We start from the raw sequence: 16,635 nt of genomic DNA on the forward strand, positions 1-16,635 counted from the left end.
TGAAAGAAAGCCTCTTCTCCCATCTCGGAGTTAATACCCGTCCTTCCCACCCTCCTGGCCCGCTCCCCGTTCCAGGTTCTCGGTGGGACACGAAGTGCACATTTCAGTCGGTAAAAAACCAAAAGCCGTGGCAGAGATTTTTTTTAAAAAAAGGCTAACGGTATTCCTTTGATGTTTCTACGCCCAAAGAATTAAAAAAGATTTCCATAATTTACCCAGTCCTGTCTGCATGTAGACCTGGATTTTTTTCCCGGAGGAGGAGCGGGAAGTCTGGGGGAACTCGCTTTAAGTGCTCGCGCTGGGGGGAGGGGGGTGTAAGGTCCGGGGCTTCTCTCCTCCCCGGCAGGGACTCGCCCGCGCTCGGGGACAGGGGTGGACTACGCCCAAAGGATTTGGCAAATTAACTCAATTTGTTTAGGGCATTAAGGAGCAAAGATTTCCTTCCCCACCTCCTCTGGGGCTTAAGTCAGGCTGAAGAGCGTGGCTACGGGTGGCAGCCCGATCCGGGGAGGAAAGAGGAGCTGGGTGGGTGGAAATTAGGCTTCAGCCACAGCTTGGTTCCCATAGACGCTAACCGGCCACGGGGAATTCAGACCTCACTCTCCGCTCTTTATTTTCTCCAGCCCACCCCGCTTTCTCCTTGTGGCGGGCGCTTGTTTCGGAGCTGCCCGGACAGACTGTCCCTCTCCCGGGCTTGGGGCAGCTCGGACCGCCGGGGAGGCTCCGATCCTGCCCGCCGGGCCCTGCTCCCTGCCAGCGCCGGCGCTTGTTCTCGCATTGTGGGCGGGGGGCGGGGGAGCGGCTCCCACCTGCCTCGGGAGCCTGGGCAGGGCTCTGGGGACAGGTTCACGGCTGGAGGGGAGGGTCGCGCCTAGGTGAAGCCCCCGGCTTGTCTGCCCCGGGCCGGCAGGGAGCAAAGGGGAAGGACGGGGGCGGGGGGCTCTATACAGCAGCAGCCCTTATGTATCTGTGTATGCATGCGTGTGTATGCCTATGTATGCGTGTGTGTGTATGCCTGTATGAATGCGTGTGTATGCCTATGTATGCGTGTGTGTGTATGCCTGTATGAATGCGTGTGTATGCATATGTATGCGTGTGTGTGTATGAATGTGTGTGTAACCAGACACGTGTATTCATGTGTGTGTGCCTGGATGAATGTGTGCGTACGAATATGTATGCCTGTGTGCGTATGAATGTGTGTGTAGACATACGTGTGCCTGGATGCAGGTGTGTGTGCCTGGATGAGTGTATATATGAATGTGTGTGTATGCATATGTGTGCATGGATGCAGGTGTGTGTGCCTGGATGAATGTGCGTATGAATGCGTATGCGTGTAGGTGTGTGTATACATATATATGCCATGCACGGGTGGGTGTCCATATGAATGTGTGCATTAATGTATGCCTATGCATATGTATAAGTGTGTGTCTGTATGAATGTGTGTTTGCACGTGTGTGTGTGCGTGACGGAGGGGAGGGTATTGTAGTAGAGGGCAATAGTGAAGACGGCAAAGGATCAGCCGGCTAGGTAACCCTGGCACAGCCGCCTCGGGGCCAGGCGCCCCGTGCCCACCCCGCACCTTCCCCAGAGGGGTCAGGCTGCCTCCTCCCCGAGCCCCTTGAGCTGACCGGGGTGGGGGTGGAGGTCAGGCCCGGAGTCTGGCAAAGCAAGGCCCGTGTAATTGCAACCAGGCGCGCCCAAGGGAGAGCGGAGAGCGCCCAGCCGTGCCCTGCTCTGCTCTGAAACTTTTTCCTCCCGTCACATTGTGCAGCCCACAGTCAAGTTAGTTCATCCCCCACCCCCTCCCGCCATGCACCCCCACACTCCCACCCAGCGCCGCCAGTCAGCCGCAGCGGGAGGGGGCCGGCCGGCCGCTCAACTTCTGCAGGCAGGAGTCATTGCCATGCGTCTTACTCCGCAGCCCTCTGCTCCCAGCCCTTCCCTGCGCGCCTGGGCAGCCTGCTCCTCCCTCAGCTAACGGGACGGGTGCTGGGGGTGGGGGGTCATTTACTTGCAGCATCAAACAGCACGACATTGAATGAAATGCTGTCGAACAGAGCGAGAAAGAGAAAACCCCATAGGCAAAAACTCAAGCGTGTTCCCGGGTTCTGGAGCAGGTCTAGGCACCAAGAAGAAAATAAGGCAACCAAAGGGGGAGTCCGAGATGGATTCGCTGGATTATTCCGCCCCCCCCCCCAAGCATTTCTGCATCCCTGTGCGAGGGGCGCAGCTAAAGCAGTCTCATTTATCTGACTCGTGACTGGTATCAAGCGCCTTTGGGGCGTCAGCAATGCAGATACAGCAAAAGAAAGGTGGGGGGAGAGGTGCTTAATTTGATTTATTTATGTATTTATTTGGCCAGCAAGCAGTTGTTGGGAGGGGGGAGGACACTCTCCTCCTGTCCCGGGAGTAGGGACCCCACCTGGGAAGTAACTGGACTCCCCCCAGCCCCATCGGGCTCAGGGGAATGCCGCAGCTTTGTACTATCCGACCAGGGCAGTCTCCGGGCTCTGCCTGCCAGGCGGGAGAGACGCGGGGCCCGGGAGGGGGACACAAGCACTGCCCCTGCCCCGCGCGGGGACATGGCCCTTCTGCAGGCCGAGCTGCGGGGGTCAGGGCGGGACACCCTCCTTGCAGCCGGGCAGTCACCCTGGGAAGGGACCTCTAGGGCAATCGGCTACGTGTGATTCAAATAACTACAAGGATGCTGCTGCTGCTGACGACTACGGGAATGATGATAGTGACGATATCATGATGATAGTGATAATGATAACGATGATGATGATAACATTCAAATGATTAACAATAGCATTAATATTATCATTATCGTTATTATGATTAATAAGGATAACAACACTAACCGCAATAATAGCAACAGTAATAATGATACTACTACTACTGCTGATAATGATACTACTACTCATGATAATAATGTTAATACTAGTACTAATAATAATGATACTACTACACTAACAATAATGTTAAGAATGTCACTGCTACTACTACTAATGATAACAACGATACTACTACTAGTATTAATAATGATACTCTAATGATACACTAATGATAATGTTACTACTACTACTTTTAATAATGATTCTACTACTACCAGTAATGGTATCTTAACGATACCGTAAGGATATTACTACTAATGATAATAATGTTAATACTACTATTATTAATAACGTTAATGGTACTACTACTAATAATGATAATATTGATAATACTACTGCTATTAATAGTGATACCCTAATGATGCCCTACTACTACTACTGGTGTTAATACTACTACTAATACCACTACTGCAATTAATAATGACAATGATACTACTACACAATTAATATTGTTAATGTTACTACTACTATTAATAATGACAACAATGATACTACTACTACACTAGCAATAACGTTACCAATGTTAATACGACTACTAATGATGGTAATAATGACAGTACTACTATTACTTAACAGTAGGGGATAATAACCGTCCTGCTCCCTGGGAATATTTCCCCTGTTATATATATTAATGGGGAGGGGGACGATGACTAAGACTTGGCATTGTTATAGGGAGATAAATTGTCCATTTATTGTGTATCACTTGTGATCAATTATTAATCGTTCATGTCAGCAGCGGCGTTATAATTACCGGCCGTTCTTTAACTGGATATTTATTTTTTCCCCCTCCCCGCGCCGGTAATTAGCTGGAGCCCCCAGTAATGAATCCCGCCCCGGGCCGGGCCCGGGGAAAGCGAGGGCGCCCGCTGCAAAGAGCGACGGGGCGGACACGCGGAGGGACCGCAGGGGAGCGAGCCCCCCGACCCAGGACGCAGCGGTGCCAGCAGCTCCAGCGGGCCGGCCACCACGGGGCACGCCGCCTTCACAGCCTCCACCCCCCCCCCCCCACTTCATACCGGGGGCTGGATCGCGCTGCTCAGCAGGCCCGCGGGAATAAAGCGATTGATTTGCCCTCTCCCTCCGCTCCCCGGGGGGCGATGAGTCCCCTCGGGAAATATTAAACCCGCCGCGGCTAAATGGCTTGGCGCAAGTGTGCGAGTCGCTGCCCGGGCTCCCGCCTGCATCCTGCCCCGTCCCGCCCCGCACGGGAGTCCCCGCTCCCCGCCCGGCTCCGACGTGCACCGGGAAGCCCGGGGCTGGGAGAATGCATGAATGAATGCAGCCTGACAGCTTTGCCCTCGCCTTGTGTCCGCCAATGAATGCGGCTTCCAGAGTGTATGTTTTAATTTGTCACATCAAGGCAATAAAAGGCAGCAATATATACTTAAGCCAGTTAACATTGCAATAACAGATTTAAAGGAGCAATTAAATGGTGGTGAGGCGCACGTCTGCATTTCTATAGGCATTACCACATCAATGGTACCTTGTTGCCCGACTGTAACTTAGCATGATTGTCTCAATTAGTTTAGCTTCGTGATAGTTATTGTGAACTCTTGGTGAGTAATCAATGCTACGCAAGCTTAGGGCGAAGGAGCCTCTCAGCTGACGGGCCACAGACCCCCTCGTGGAGAAGGCAGATTGGGGTTGCCTGGGGTCCACCCCCCTCCCCCTTCTCTCCAGAAGGAACTAAATGGTCATTTATAGTCTTATAAGTCTGTTTCCGAAATCAGTGTAGCAAAGCCTTGATTTATAGGCAAATAACTATTACTGGCCGGTGCTGATAAATGCAACAGTCACTTCAATTTAGCGTCAAACGCGAGGCATCCCTATTGCATTGCTCTGGGTTTAGTGCCGGGGCTTATGCTGTCACGCCGCCCTTCACCTGGAGGGATGCTCGCTTCGCAGTGCACCGCGGCTGCTTGGACCCCGGGAGCACCCCCGCGCCCGGGGCACAGCGACCTCGCCCGGCTCCGCAGGGGGCTGGCACCTAGAGGGGCAAGAGGTTGCAGGGGAGGGGGAGGTCCTGGCAGGACTTGGCCACTTCCAAGCCGCGGGTGGCAAGAGGCGGAGATAAATTTAGCTGCTTTCAAAACACTAACAACTTTGTAATGCTTTCTGTCAATGGGGACAAACAGAGAGAGAGAGAGAGAGAGGGAGGGAGGGAGAGAGCCCCATTAAATTTTAAGATAAACAAGAGGTAGGGAAATATCTGTTGTGGAAGTTATTCTCATTAGTCCTAACAATGTCTCACCATTAGACAGGGCTGGAGTCAGCCTCAGCCTCAAGATTTCAGATCTGCAAGCTTTTTTTTTTTTTTTTTGCATGCACATTACATTTCTGTCATGCTTTGCAGCAGAACACGATATCCCCAAAGAACCCGAAGAGGAAAAAAAAATACCCTGACAGCAACCATTAGTTAAGAGTGCAATGAATAAACCCCTTGCACAAGAGTATCAGGACTAATTAAGATTCTGTTTAGCAGCCCTGGCTGGAATGTTAATGTAGCTTTGACTAACTGGGAATAAGGGGAGTAGGGGGGTGGGGGCTGCATTTTAAGAGGAATGCTGGGGTGATAACATCTTTCACTTCTTCTGTCCAAGGTCTGCCCAAGCCTGTTACAAAGTCATTATCTCAAATTACTCCTGTGCTTCGTTTTTCGAGCTTTTTTTGGGCAAGCAGAGCTCCCTTGGCGTTGAAGCGCTGCCTGAGAGCCTCACGAAGCCAATACTCTCTAAGGGGATAAAGGCTGAATCAACCCACTATCTCTACCTTGGAGAGTTTGCTGGTACCAGTTCCTTGGACAAATATAGCCAGAATTCTGCAGGCAGATTAGGATCTATTGCTGGCGTCTCAGCACAAATCCCTGAAGGCTTTTTGACCCTTTGAAGTTTAGTCTATTTTGCTTACACAGAAGTTTACATGATTAAGTCAGGATTTTACAAGGCTCAACAAGGCAAATTTAGTCACCTCGGAACACTCAACACCAAAAAAAAAAAAAAAAAAACCAGAAAGAGGAGGCAGTTGTCCGGGTACTCATTTAGCTGCACCGTGCAATATTTCTTGGCCATTAGCCTCATACAGAAAAGAGGGGAAACAAGCATCTCCCCATTTATTTTAGCAGGGCAGATGTGCAGCTTACAAAAGAAAAAAAAATCCCCATCGCAATGCATCTCTGCAGGCACTGAGCACGCTTCCAGGTGTTTTTTTTTTTTTTTTAATTATCATGTAATGCAGATATGTACCTTGAGGAGACAATAAAAACACACACCTAGAAGCCCCTACCAACCCTCCCACATTTCCAGATGGGCTTTGATCCTCCTTACCCAGACCACTGCATCTTTCTGCTCGCCCAGCTGCGAGCAGGCTTCCCCCACCTCCCCAAAGCAGGCAGTCGCTGGCCTTCCCCTTGTTTAAAAAAGAGAGAGAAAGCAGATGCAGATGTCTGTGCAGGGTTTCCACCGCAGGAAGGACAGGCGAGGAGCAGAGACGCTGCCTAGGGGTGAGGCACCTATTTAAAGAGCCCCCGCAACAAAGGCAGGGTGTGTGCGTGGAGCCCGCAGCTGCACCTGGTCCTCGCCCTGCTTCCCCAAGGCCAGGCCCTTGTCTGCGTGCAGCATCCTGCTGCTCCAGCCCCGGTGCTAGTGCTGGCTTTGCCGGGAAGCCAGCTTGGGAGCTGGGTTCTGCCTGCCCAGCAAGGTTTCCAAGATCCACTGGGGCTGGTGGGGAGAGGGGAGAAGAAAAGAAAGAAACGAAAGACAGACCTGGCAGCCCGGAAAGTTTCTGTGGCTGGCTGGATGTGTGAGCTGCAGGCACGACAGGGCAGTCAAGGGAGCTGCAGATCTCTCCTCCTCAATGGATCTATAATTGATGGATGGGGTCTGTGGTGTAACCCCTGGGGAGGAGGGCGGTGTGCTGGTACAGTGTCAGGGAGACAGCCCGGAGAAGCTGGGTGCCTTTATTATCAGGGAGAGATCTGAGCAGCCAACACAAATGCATTAGGCGGTGGTGGCCAGGATTCAACTTTCCATGGGCCTCATTGTGTATAAGTCGTGTAGGGCTGGTGGCTGCTGACTGTGGGCCCTATCAGGCCATCGCTCCCGAGACAGAGCTCCCCATTGATTTCTGTGGGGAGCTCAGCTTCCCAATCGACAGCAGGATATGGCCCTGTAAGGCTGGGGACAGTGAGCCGAGCCCATTCTGTCAGCAGCGAGGAAACAAAACACTGTGCCGCGAAGCACCTGTGGATTTCAAACACTGCAGAGAAAGATTTTCTTCCCTTTTTAACCTGGAAATGGTGGCTAGTTCAGATTACACCGCTTCCTCACTGCAGGCCTGCTTCTGAAAGCCAAATGCTTGCTGTGCGCTGCAGTGAGAGATGCCTTAAAAAGAGAATCTGCATCCAGACCAGTTAAAGCATCTTGGGCGCTGATTACTCTGTGCAGATCTGCGTATGGAATTGAGCAAGCAACCTCTGGGGAATCAAATCCTCCTCCTGGGACCTTGCCAGAGGGCTTTCTGTGTGCTCAAGGACTTGCCTGGATGATTGAGGGCTAGTTTGGTGAGGTGGCTGGAGGAAGAGCTGGGCACCTGCGTTTTCTGTCAGCCTTTGGCCATCCAGAGACGTTCTGTGGTGGAGGTGGGTCCTGCAGGCTCTAAAACCAGTTGAGTACTACTTGGAAAGAGTAATGTTTGGATACTGTCTGCAGTGCTTGATCCAAAGCAAGGAATTAGGCATCTAAAATGGGATTCTGTACACTCACAGGACTTCCCAAGTCTTCACAAGGCCGAGCAATTCAGACCTAGTTCACAACTAAACCTGGTCAGGATCCAAAAATCAGCCTTCCTTTCACCCAGGGCCTTTGGGGTCAGATTTATATGAATTCTCAGGACCCCCTTAATGCATTGATGGTTTGGGGCTCTTCATAAAATGCAGCAGCACTACCATTTTCTTTTAATACATGCTGGAGAAGGAGTGTATAGGCAACAAGATTCTAGATTCTATTCCAGTTACCAGGCCTTTGGAAAGCAAATCTATGGCCATTTCTCCCAAAAGAGCAGTGAGGAAACCTGTTAATGGGATTTCAGTAAGGTTTGACTCTTTATGTCCCTTCCTACTTCCTTTCCCCATGGGAGACTGTCTAAGTGGTGGAAATAATGTTATATTGGGAATATATTGCCTTTCTGAAGCACGGCTGAAAGCAATATACTAGACTCTATGCACTCAGACAGCCTAACATTTGTTTAGAAATCACTAGATTTTAAAAATGATGAATATTTCTATTTCATTTGATGCTGATTTTGAGCCTTTAGGATACATCCAGCTTGCCATCTTATTTTGTAAATGTGAGGCCTAGAAATTTTTTTAAAATTAAGTATGAAATTATTCCAGGTACTGGGCCTTAAACATGAACAACAATTATTTTAAGGCTTGTGATAAAGCTATCAGACCTGATATCCTGGTGAAAGGCACTTGACCTTAAAACATTATTATAATCAGCATAGTAACTGCATCACTGGCCCCTTTTTCTCCACAGGCCTGCTCCATGTGTATGTTTCTCTGCTGTATCTTTTCATTTTATTGGCCATATAGATATTATTACTTTTTACTCTCAGTAGCTCTGCAATATGCAGCTATGAGAGATCCAGATGAATTATCTTCTGTTTCCTGTATAATCAATAAAAAAACTAAGCTTAATTTGCAGAATATCGGTAGCAAACATAGGACAGTCAGAAAGGGCACCACTTTACTTTCTCATCTTGCTCACCATTTGTAAAGGTGGAAATCCTGTCAAATGAAACCTCAAGCCCCCATGTTTCTTCAAAGCCTTTTTTGAACATTAACACACTTCCTTCTGTTTTTATTGACCTCATTGTGAGCTGCACTTGGCTCTGAGAAATAGTTTTCAAATCAACTTTCCTTTATCTATACATCAACAAGAAGATGTCTGCATCAACCAACACAAGAAACAACTTCCTGAGATACATAAGAACAAGCAGAAAGCAATGGCTGGCCAGACTCAATACAAATAGGTCTGTTGAAGGCTATGGAATCCTTGAAAAAAACCTCATTTTAGAGCTGCTTCTGTATTGTGGAATCCAGTTTATATTAATGAGTCTAGCCCCAGTAAACTCTAGCTATGCATCTTAATGCTATTCTGAGGTAGCTTATGTGTGAATCATTTTTTATTAAATTTTATAGGTTTATGATTTTGGATCTAATCAGTCAGCATATAAATCATAATATAAGCAAACCTGTTTGTGTGATGGTGTAATGGTTAATGAATGTGGATTTATTAGCAGTGGCCAGATTAAATTGTAAAGTTAGATCACGAAGTTTTACCTTTGAGTTTCCTTTCAGATTACAGGGTGCAATCTAATCCCTGTAAAAGTATCTGAGAGTATTAAACATTCATATATTAGATCTCAGTGAGAATTGATGAGAAATATGACTTCATTAGGATTTCTCTATTCAGTTCAATGGGTTTGAATTACTACATTGTCATTAAAATATTAAAAAGAGAAAACAATATGATGTATAGGAAGTGCACATATCCTGTATTTTAAAGTATAGGAAATGCCATATTTGTGTTGTAAATTGATTATTTTATTTCTGAGGAGAATAAAAGAAAATGTTAAAGCTTACCAAAAATAAAAATATATAGCAGGCCAAATGAATTAAAGTGAATTTAATTAAAAAAAATTTTTAGAATTATCCCTGAAATTTAAGAAATGCTAGATTTGTAGTTGAAAATGAAGGTTAATTAAGCCCATCCTTTGCAATGAAGAAGGTCCTGGCAAAAAAACTGGCATGCAATGATGTAATTAAACGCTTCATCATATTATATGTGCATAAGGAGGCAGAATTAAGCTGACACAGGCAGACTTACTTCTGGCATATTCAAATTTTCCAATGTTCGCATTTTTAATCTACATAATCTTATTATAATACATTCTTTATAATCTCCAAGATTTTTTTTAAGGAAATAGGTAAAAATGAATTCTGTGATGTACAGCTGTGATGATCCCTTATCACATATCATCGGGAGGATTCTGGCAGTGAAGACCTCTATCACTTGAGTTTCAGGACCAACAACATCATCCAGAAAAAGCTGTTCCAGAGGTGAGAAAAGGCCACTGCTGCCATGTATGTGCTAGTTCCTAGGGAACCTGGTTCAGTTTTCTTGTTTCCCCATGCATACTTGAAGTTTACAGAGGCTTCTGGAGCAGTATCAGATGCTGATGCTGCTTTGTCATGCCTCCCCTCCCCATTTCCCCATCCAGTCAGTTATCATTTTGGCAGACTTCTGGATTTTTTCTTGAGCAGCACAAGTGAGAGAAGGGAAATGATAATTTTTAACACTTTATATCTGAGCAAAACTTGAATGGAATTTTCTGGGACACAGAAAGGGCACTTTTGTAGTTGGGGTTTTTTCCCCCTCCCTGACACACCAAAACCTGCTTCAAATGCTGATGCAAAAAATGCAGTAGTAATTTTAAATGCAATGTGATATTCAGAAAACATAAATATAGAAGTTGCCACCTACTGGCAACTCCTGTATGCAAGCAGACCTCTGTCACCCAGCCCTGAAAACAGCTACTCACCTGAGTTGCTTAACTTCTGTGAACAGTTCCACTGAAAACAATGAGACTACTCACAGAAATAATACTTGCTGCCAACATGCATAACTGTTTGCAGGCTCCGGATCTAAATGGAAGTGTAAAAGTGGGAGAGAAAAAAGATTTATTTATCATCTGTCCATTATCTGATAAACTCACTGTGATGGCAAGCAGGTATAGGCAGGAGGTATTACCTAAAATGAAAGCAAGAAGCAGAAGCACTTCTAAACACTATCATGTTGGCAATCCCCAAAATCAGAGAGGACTGAACATTTGCATATGACAAAATTATATTAATAGGGCAGTGCACTCTCTGCTCGGAAGAAATGAAGGCTTAAGAAATGATGGCTTGTTAATATTAATTGATCAATCTTCCAGTTATTTCTAATATTTATATGTTCTTTAAGTATGTAGATAAATTTAAGGTAGACTACATAAAACACAAAGAGGTCTAGGTTTCCATAAGTCTGTAGAAGATTTATGCATGCAGCTTCTGTTATAATTAGTAGGAGTTACTCACATAAATCCCTTGATGGGAGACCAAATTCCAGTATGTTAAGTTAACGCAATGGAGCATATTCTGCATCTAAATAGTCAGAGTTTCTTACCACATATCAAGGGAGAGGGTGGCTTCCTGGTAATTTAAGCAAAAGACTTTTTCAAATCAGTTCTCTCACTTAAATTATCATTAAGTCAACCTCTGCTATGGGGAATTACTATATATACTGGAATTTCAACAGGCGCAATGGAAATGACCTTCTAAAATCCAAGGTGATGACCCTGTGAAGGAGCAGAGAAAAATGCAGATTCTATTCAATTCATTTTTTCACCTCAGGAATGCAAGCAAATTTAAATTTCAAGATAAGTATCAAATATATGTTTGATACCTAGGGCCCAATTCTACTCTCAAGTATGTAAGCACACACATCATAGTGTCAAAGTTATCACTCGCGTTACCCAGAAGATGTCTGTGGGGTTACATGAAGATTAAATTGACTTGTTAAGTTCAGTGGGATCTTCACAGGGGAAATATGTAGATTTATACATATGTGTATATATTCTTTTATCTATCTACAGGCTTTTATAACATTGCTTTGTTCCATTTCACCTATTTTCTATTTCTACCTTTATGTATAAGCAAATGCAACATATGTAACACATAACATAGTTATAGTTGTTTAATAATTTATCATGCAAGATCCTGTTTTGACATATCTCTGTCTTTGCCAGACTAACTATTTAGGTAGGAATTTTCTGTGCCTGGTGTCTTTTTCATCCTGATTTTAAAAAAACCTCAAACATTTAAACCATGTCTGAGAATAAGGTGAGGAAAAAACACATTGATTGTCAATTTTAAATATTCTTGTAAGTACTTTGGAACAAATAGTTGAAATTTAGGAAAGGGTCTGCCCTGGGTCGAAAAAGATCCTTTTTTGATCTCTTCATGAGAATTCACTCCGGTTTGCTGAGCCTTTGACAGTTGTCATTTGCACATATTCAATAGATGTTTGAAGAGGCATGCTGCAGATCAGTTCTCTTGAGATGCCATTTGCAATGAACATGCAGTAGTCCAAGACTTAGACTAGTGACTAGAGAGGTTGAGCAGGCCTGACTTTTTTTTATTGTGGCTGCCACTGCTATACTGGAATAGAAAGTTGGGAGACCATTTTCTATGCTCTCTTTGCTTCATTTTGTGGTAAAACAGGAAAACAGGAAAACTAGGACCAGGATTGGGGATAGGAGTCATGGAGTAATAAAGCAGGGGCAAGGAGGAAAAGGGGCAGATGAGGCAGAAGGGGACAGCTGGGAAGGGACAGGAGCAGGATGTCAATAGGTACGAGAGCACATTCCCATCTTCTTTGGACTCAAGGGTTCTAGCTCTTCTAATGACCCATATGGGAATCAAATGGTTCCACATTATAAGGTTTTTTTATTCTTTTTTTTTTTTAAATCAATGATATTACACTTCAATTTAAGGGCTAAATTCTACATTGCTGCTAAGATGTCTACAACTTAACTTCCACTTTTCCACACTACTGCAGTCAGGTGCAGGAAGGGATTCTGTGTAGACTTGCAATTCTCCTGTACTAGTGTGTTTCCACACGAACATTTTGTTTCACTCTTCAGAGTTGTTGAACTTTTCTGTTCTGTACAATGGACAGCATTTAGGCACTTCCAGAGATTGACTGTATTATGCCCAGTGGGTGTATAGCTCTCTACTCTCTCAATGGGGAGTTTTAAACTGTGCTAAGATGTGCCCATCTGAATGCAACTGATCCTGACTATGAAAGTGTAGACAATTTAGCAGGACCCAGGACTAGGATGGTTTTTGCCTGGATGGCTGTATCTATCTACCAGACAGCAGCATTGACTTTGTGTTGAAAAAAGAAGTGTTCCTCCATAAGTAGCTTATTAGTTATGGAATATTTGCCTGGGCCTGGGAGACCTAGACTCTAGGCCCCACACCACATCCAGGAAACTGGAACTTACTTCTATATCCCTGCATAGTACTCTAACCATCAAGTTATGGGCTAGGTGAGGCAGAGCTAAGGGCATCCTTCAACTTCCTATCCCTCCTATTGAATCTGGTGTGTTAGGTGGTAAAAATGAAAAGATTCAGGAACCTGAAGGAGAACAAGCAAAAGGGAGCCAAACACTAATGTCTAATCCCAAGGCTAATTATGCCTTTTATCCAATAACTCTCTAATGCCGAATGCACTGCTTACACAGATGTAAATCTTATGTCAGTCCACTGTAATTCAGAGCATTATTCTGGACTGTAGTTTAGTGACAAAAGGCAGGACCTTGCCCAAAGGAGTTTCATCACTGCAAGTGGGGACTATGGATCCCAGTGTACAGGGTGGTCCTAAAACAAATGGATCATTTAATCATTACTAGGACCACTCCACTGTCCTGTGAAAGCTAAACGTCTGGGGAGAGGTGTCATATGAAAAAAAAAAGGGTTTCAGGAAAGATTTGATTGTACAGTGTCACCCAGTGCCTCATAAGGTGGCATGAGTTAGTGACAGAACTAAGGCTTAGTATTGTACAAGTGTATTTTTTTTTCTTTTGGAAGGAAAAACAGAGACCAGTCCACCAGACGTTCTTGTCCTCTCCCCAAATGCAGACACACTCCTTTCTTTTAGGGACTCTAGATCATGTTTTCCAAGAGGTCTCTCGTGCACAAAATAGTATAATGAGGGCTGCCTTTCAAAGGCTTTTCAAATATTACAGTTTCGGCACTTCTTCTCGCCCTGCAGGGAGGGAGTTTCAAGCAGGGGGAACACAATGTGAAGAAGCCTCTTCTCTGTAACTTTTCCAAGGACTACTTAATACAAAATACATAAATAGCATTGGAACCAAGTGCTCACTCTTACTTTGCCAGGAGGCATCCATCTTCCTGAGGCACACAAACTCATTTTTGGTTGTTCTCCATCTAGCTCAAAAAATATTTTTGTCTTGGCTGTCCAGTAACCTACATTCAACTATACGAGGGCATTCTAATTTCTAATTTGTGGCCTGGTGGTCAGCTGGCTGTCTTGGGTTCTGGAAGGCCCAAATTTAAATCCTAATGGGGGAGGTGGTAATAGACTAGAGTTGCTCATGGCTTGGGCATGGGCCATGTGTTGGAGACAATTTAGGCATGGGTGACACCAGCCCCACTAGTTTGCAAGGGTTTCAAACAGTTACCAGCTGTGGTTTTTGTCTGACTACATTTTCAGGGTTCTTTCCTGACATGTATACACGTATCCATTTAATTTGAACTGCAACAATGAGTTAGACACCTAAAATTGCTAAAGGCCTCCTACATGTGTTAATGGCCTGGAAGAATTTGGATTTAAAACAATAAATTTCTGAAGTCAACCACTTAAACATGATGGATGTTTTTTATATAGATCCCACGCGCTGCCTGTATACATATGCACACAGGTGAACAGAGGTACAGAAGTGTTTGGCACTAACAAGAAGTCTGTCAGTCACCGTCCTCACTACTTGGTTTTTATACTGTATTCTTTTTTCCCTATTTTTCTGGTGCATATGGCTTTGTGGAGCCCAATCCTGTGAATCATGTATTGAGAAGTCTTGTTGAAGTTACTGCTTGTGTTGGTAAAGTTACATAGGTGTGTAGAGCTGGGATTGTGGAGCTGTGAATGACTGTTTTCTATGCTTTCTGTCCCTTAACATTACTTATTCTGCTGCGGCATAGCTGAACGACTTCAGTGGGGTTCCATGTTGGCATGTGAATCTAAACACTTTGCAGATAAATGGTCTCACTGAAGGCAATCAAACCACTTAAAGTTTAAAGCACTGTTTAGCTTAAAGTTTAAACAGTTTAAAGTTACTCGCTTGCATATAGACTGGCAGGATTGGCCCTTGATATTTTATTTCCTTCCTATAAGTGGAAAACAGAAAGAATTGGTCTAAGTGAACACAGTCAAAATAGGATGGGACTATGAGATGTGTACAACCTGCCAAAGGCATCTGTAATGCATCATGACATTTCCTCTAAACCAGTCAGTCAGACAATCAGTGAGTCTTTCTCCAAAATTAAAAATAGGGTGAAAGACAAACTAAAATCAGTAGCAGTGTGCTGACCTGACAGACCTCGAGGTCAGAAATGGGAAACAGAAAGATATCTTTCTAATCATTGTCAGAAGTGATGGGGTTTGTGAAAGGCTTTACTGGTCCTCTGGTGAGGCTGAAGTGTTTTGTTTCAGGGAGAGGCAATATGCTTAGCTATTGTTCTCGCTGTAGGAACACCCTAACAGTGAGACTAGAAAAACTCTGCCCCGTTGCTGTTAGTTCCCAGCCACTTGCCCCCATGTATGATTTAAGGTGCTGGTCTGGAAGAGAGTGAATCCAGATAGGAGAGCAGCAGAAAAGTTCTGGGTTTACTTCCCAGTAATGAACCCCACCCCTGGCATCTTTCTTCCTTGGGAGGTCTACCCTCCTTTAACTGTAGAGGTGAATCAGCTAGTGCTAATGCTATTTGAACTGTTCATTTTGAATAATTTACTCAGTTAAATTAACACTTTCATCTGTTTGTAATTGTTCACCAGCTAATGGCAACATATTCACCATTTGATATGGTTTGCTGGGATAGTTTTTATGACTACATTTCACCTATAGATTGTACCTAAACAGTGGCGAGTATCTGGTTTATTATTTGGGATTATACATTTATTTTATATTTGGCTGGTTGTTACAGACAATTTATAACGTCTTTGCTTGGGTGAATGACTCAACTTATAAAACTTTTCTTCCCCAAGTGCCTCATTGCATACCCTCAAAATATACAAGGTGACTTTTTTGCCAAGCAAAAGAAAGCAGTATTGAGGGATTTAAACCAAGGGTGTCAAGGTCAAATTGCTCAATAAGCCATATTCCCTGCTTTCCAGGTGTCTGCAGGCCACAGCTGCTCTGGCCATGGTAGACTTCACCCATGGTAGCACTGGGCCTGTGAGACACCCTGTAAGGATTGTGTAGCAGGAGGAATAGGGCTGCTGAAGTGCCCTGGAGCAATACAGATGGGTTTGCCAGGGCAACCAGGCAGGTCATGTGGCCAGGAAGGGGCAGAGCCAGGCCCTTATAAACAGCTAGGCCGAAGCCTAGCTAGCAGTTCCCTTCTGGCTGCCGCAGGAGCAGGAGCTCTGCAGCTGAGCTGAGTGGCCTGAGTTACTGGTTGCAGCCTTACCACGCTAACCGGCTGCGATGATGCGGGGAACAAGAACGCCCTAAAGGGAGGTAGGCTTGAGAGCCTTGGTGGGGCTTGTGTTTATGCTCGGAGCAGGGAGACTCTGTGCAGTTTAGGTTATAGCCAGTTGGCTCAGCTTGTGTTATAGTTAACCGGAGGACTGGGTGAGGCTGTAGGGGAGTGAGGAGGCCTCAGCGGGGCTCCCCAACAGCTTGGGGGCTCCGGGTGCCCAGTAGGGGCACAGTGCCTGTGGGGCACAACTGTTTGTGCCGGAGTGGCGTGGTGTACGGGGTTTGGACCCCAGCCTGTAAGGGCTGCACTTTGCCCAGTGGGGCAAATGACCCAAGAAAGGGTCAAGGGGGCCAGGCACGGCTACAGGCACCTGAGCCCCAAACGTGGGAAATGCGCAGCGTGAGGAGCGCGGTACAG

The sequence above is a fragment of the Crocodylus siamensis genome, chromosome 3 (assembly GCF_052110815.1).
Source record: "Crocodylus siamensis isolate JL-2025a chromosome 3, ASM5211081v1, whole genome shotgun sequence".
NCBI lineage: Eukaryota > Metazoa > Chordata > Crocodylia > Crocodylidae > Crocodylus > Crocodylus siamensis.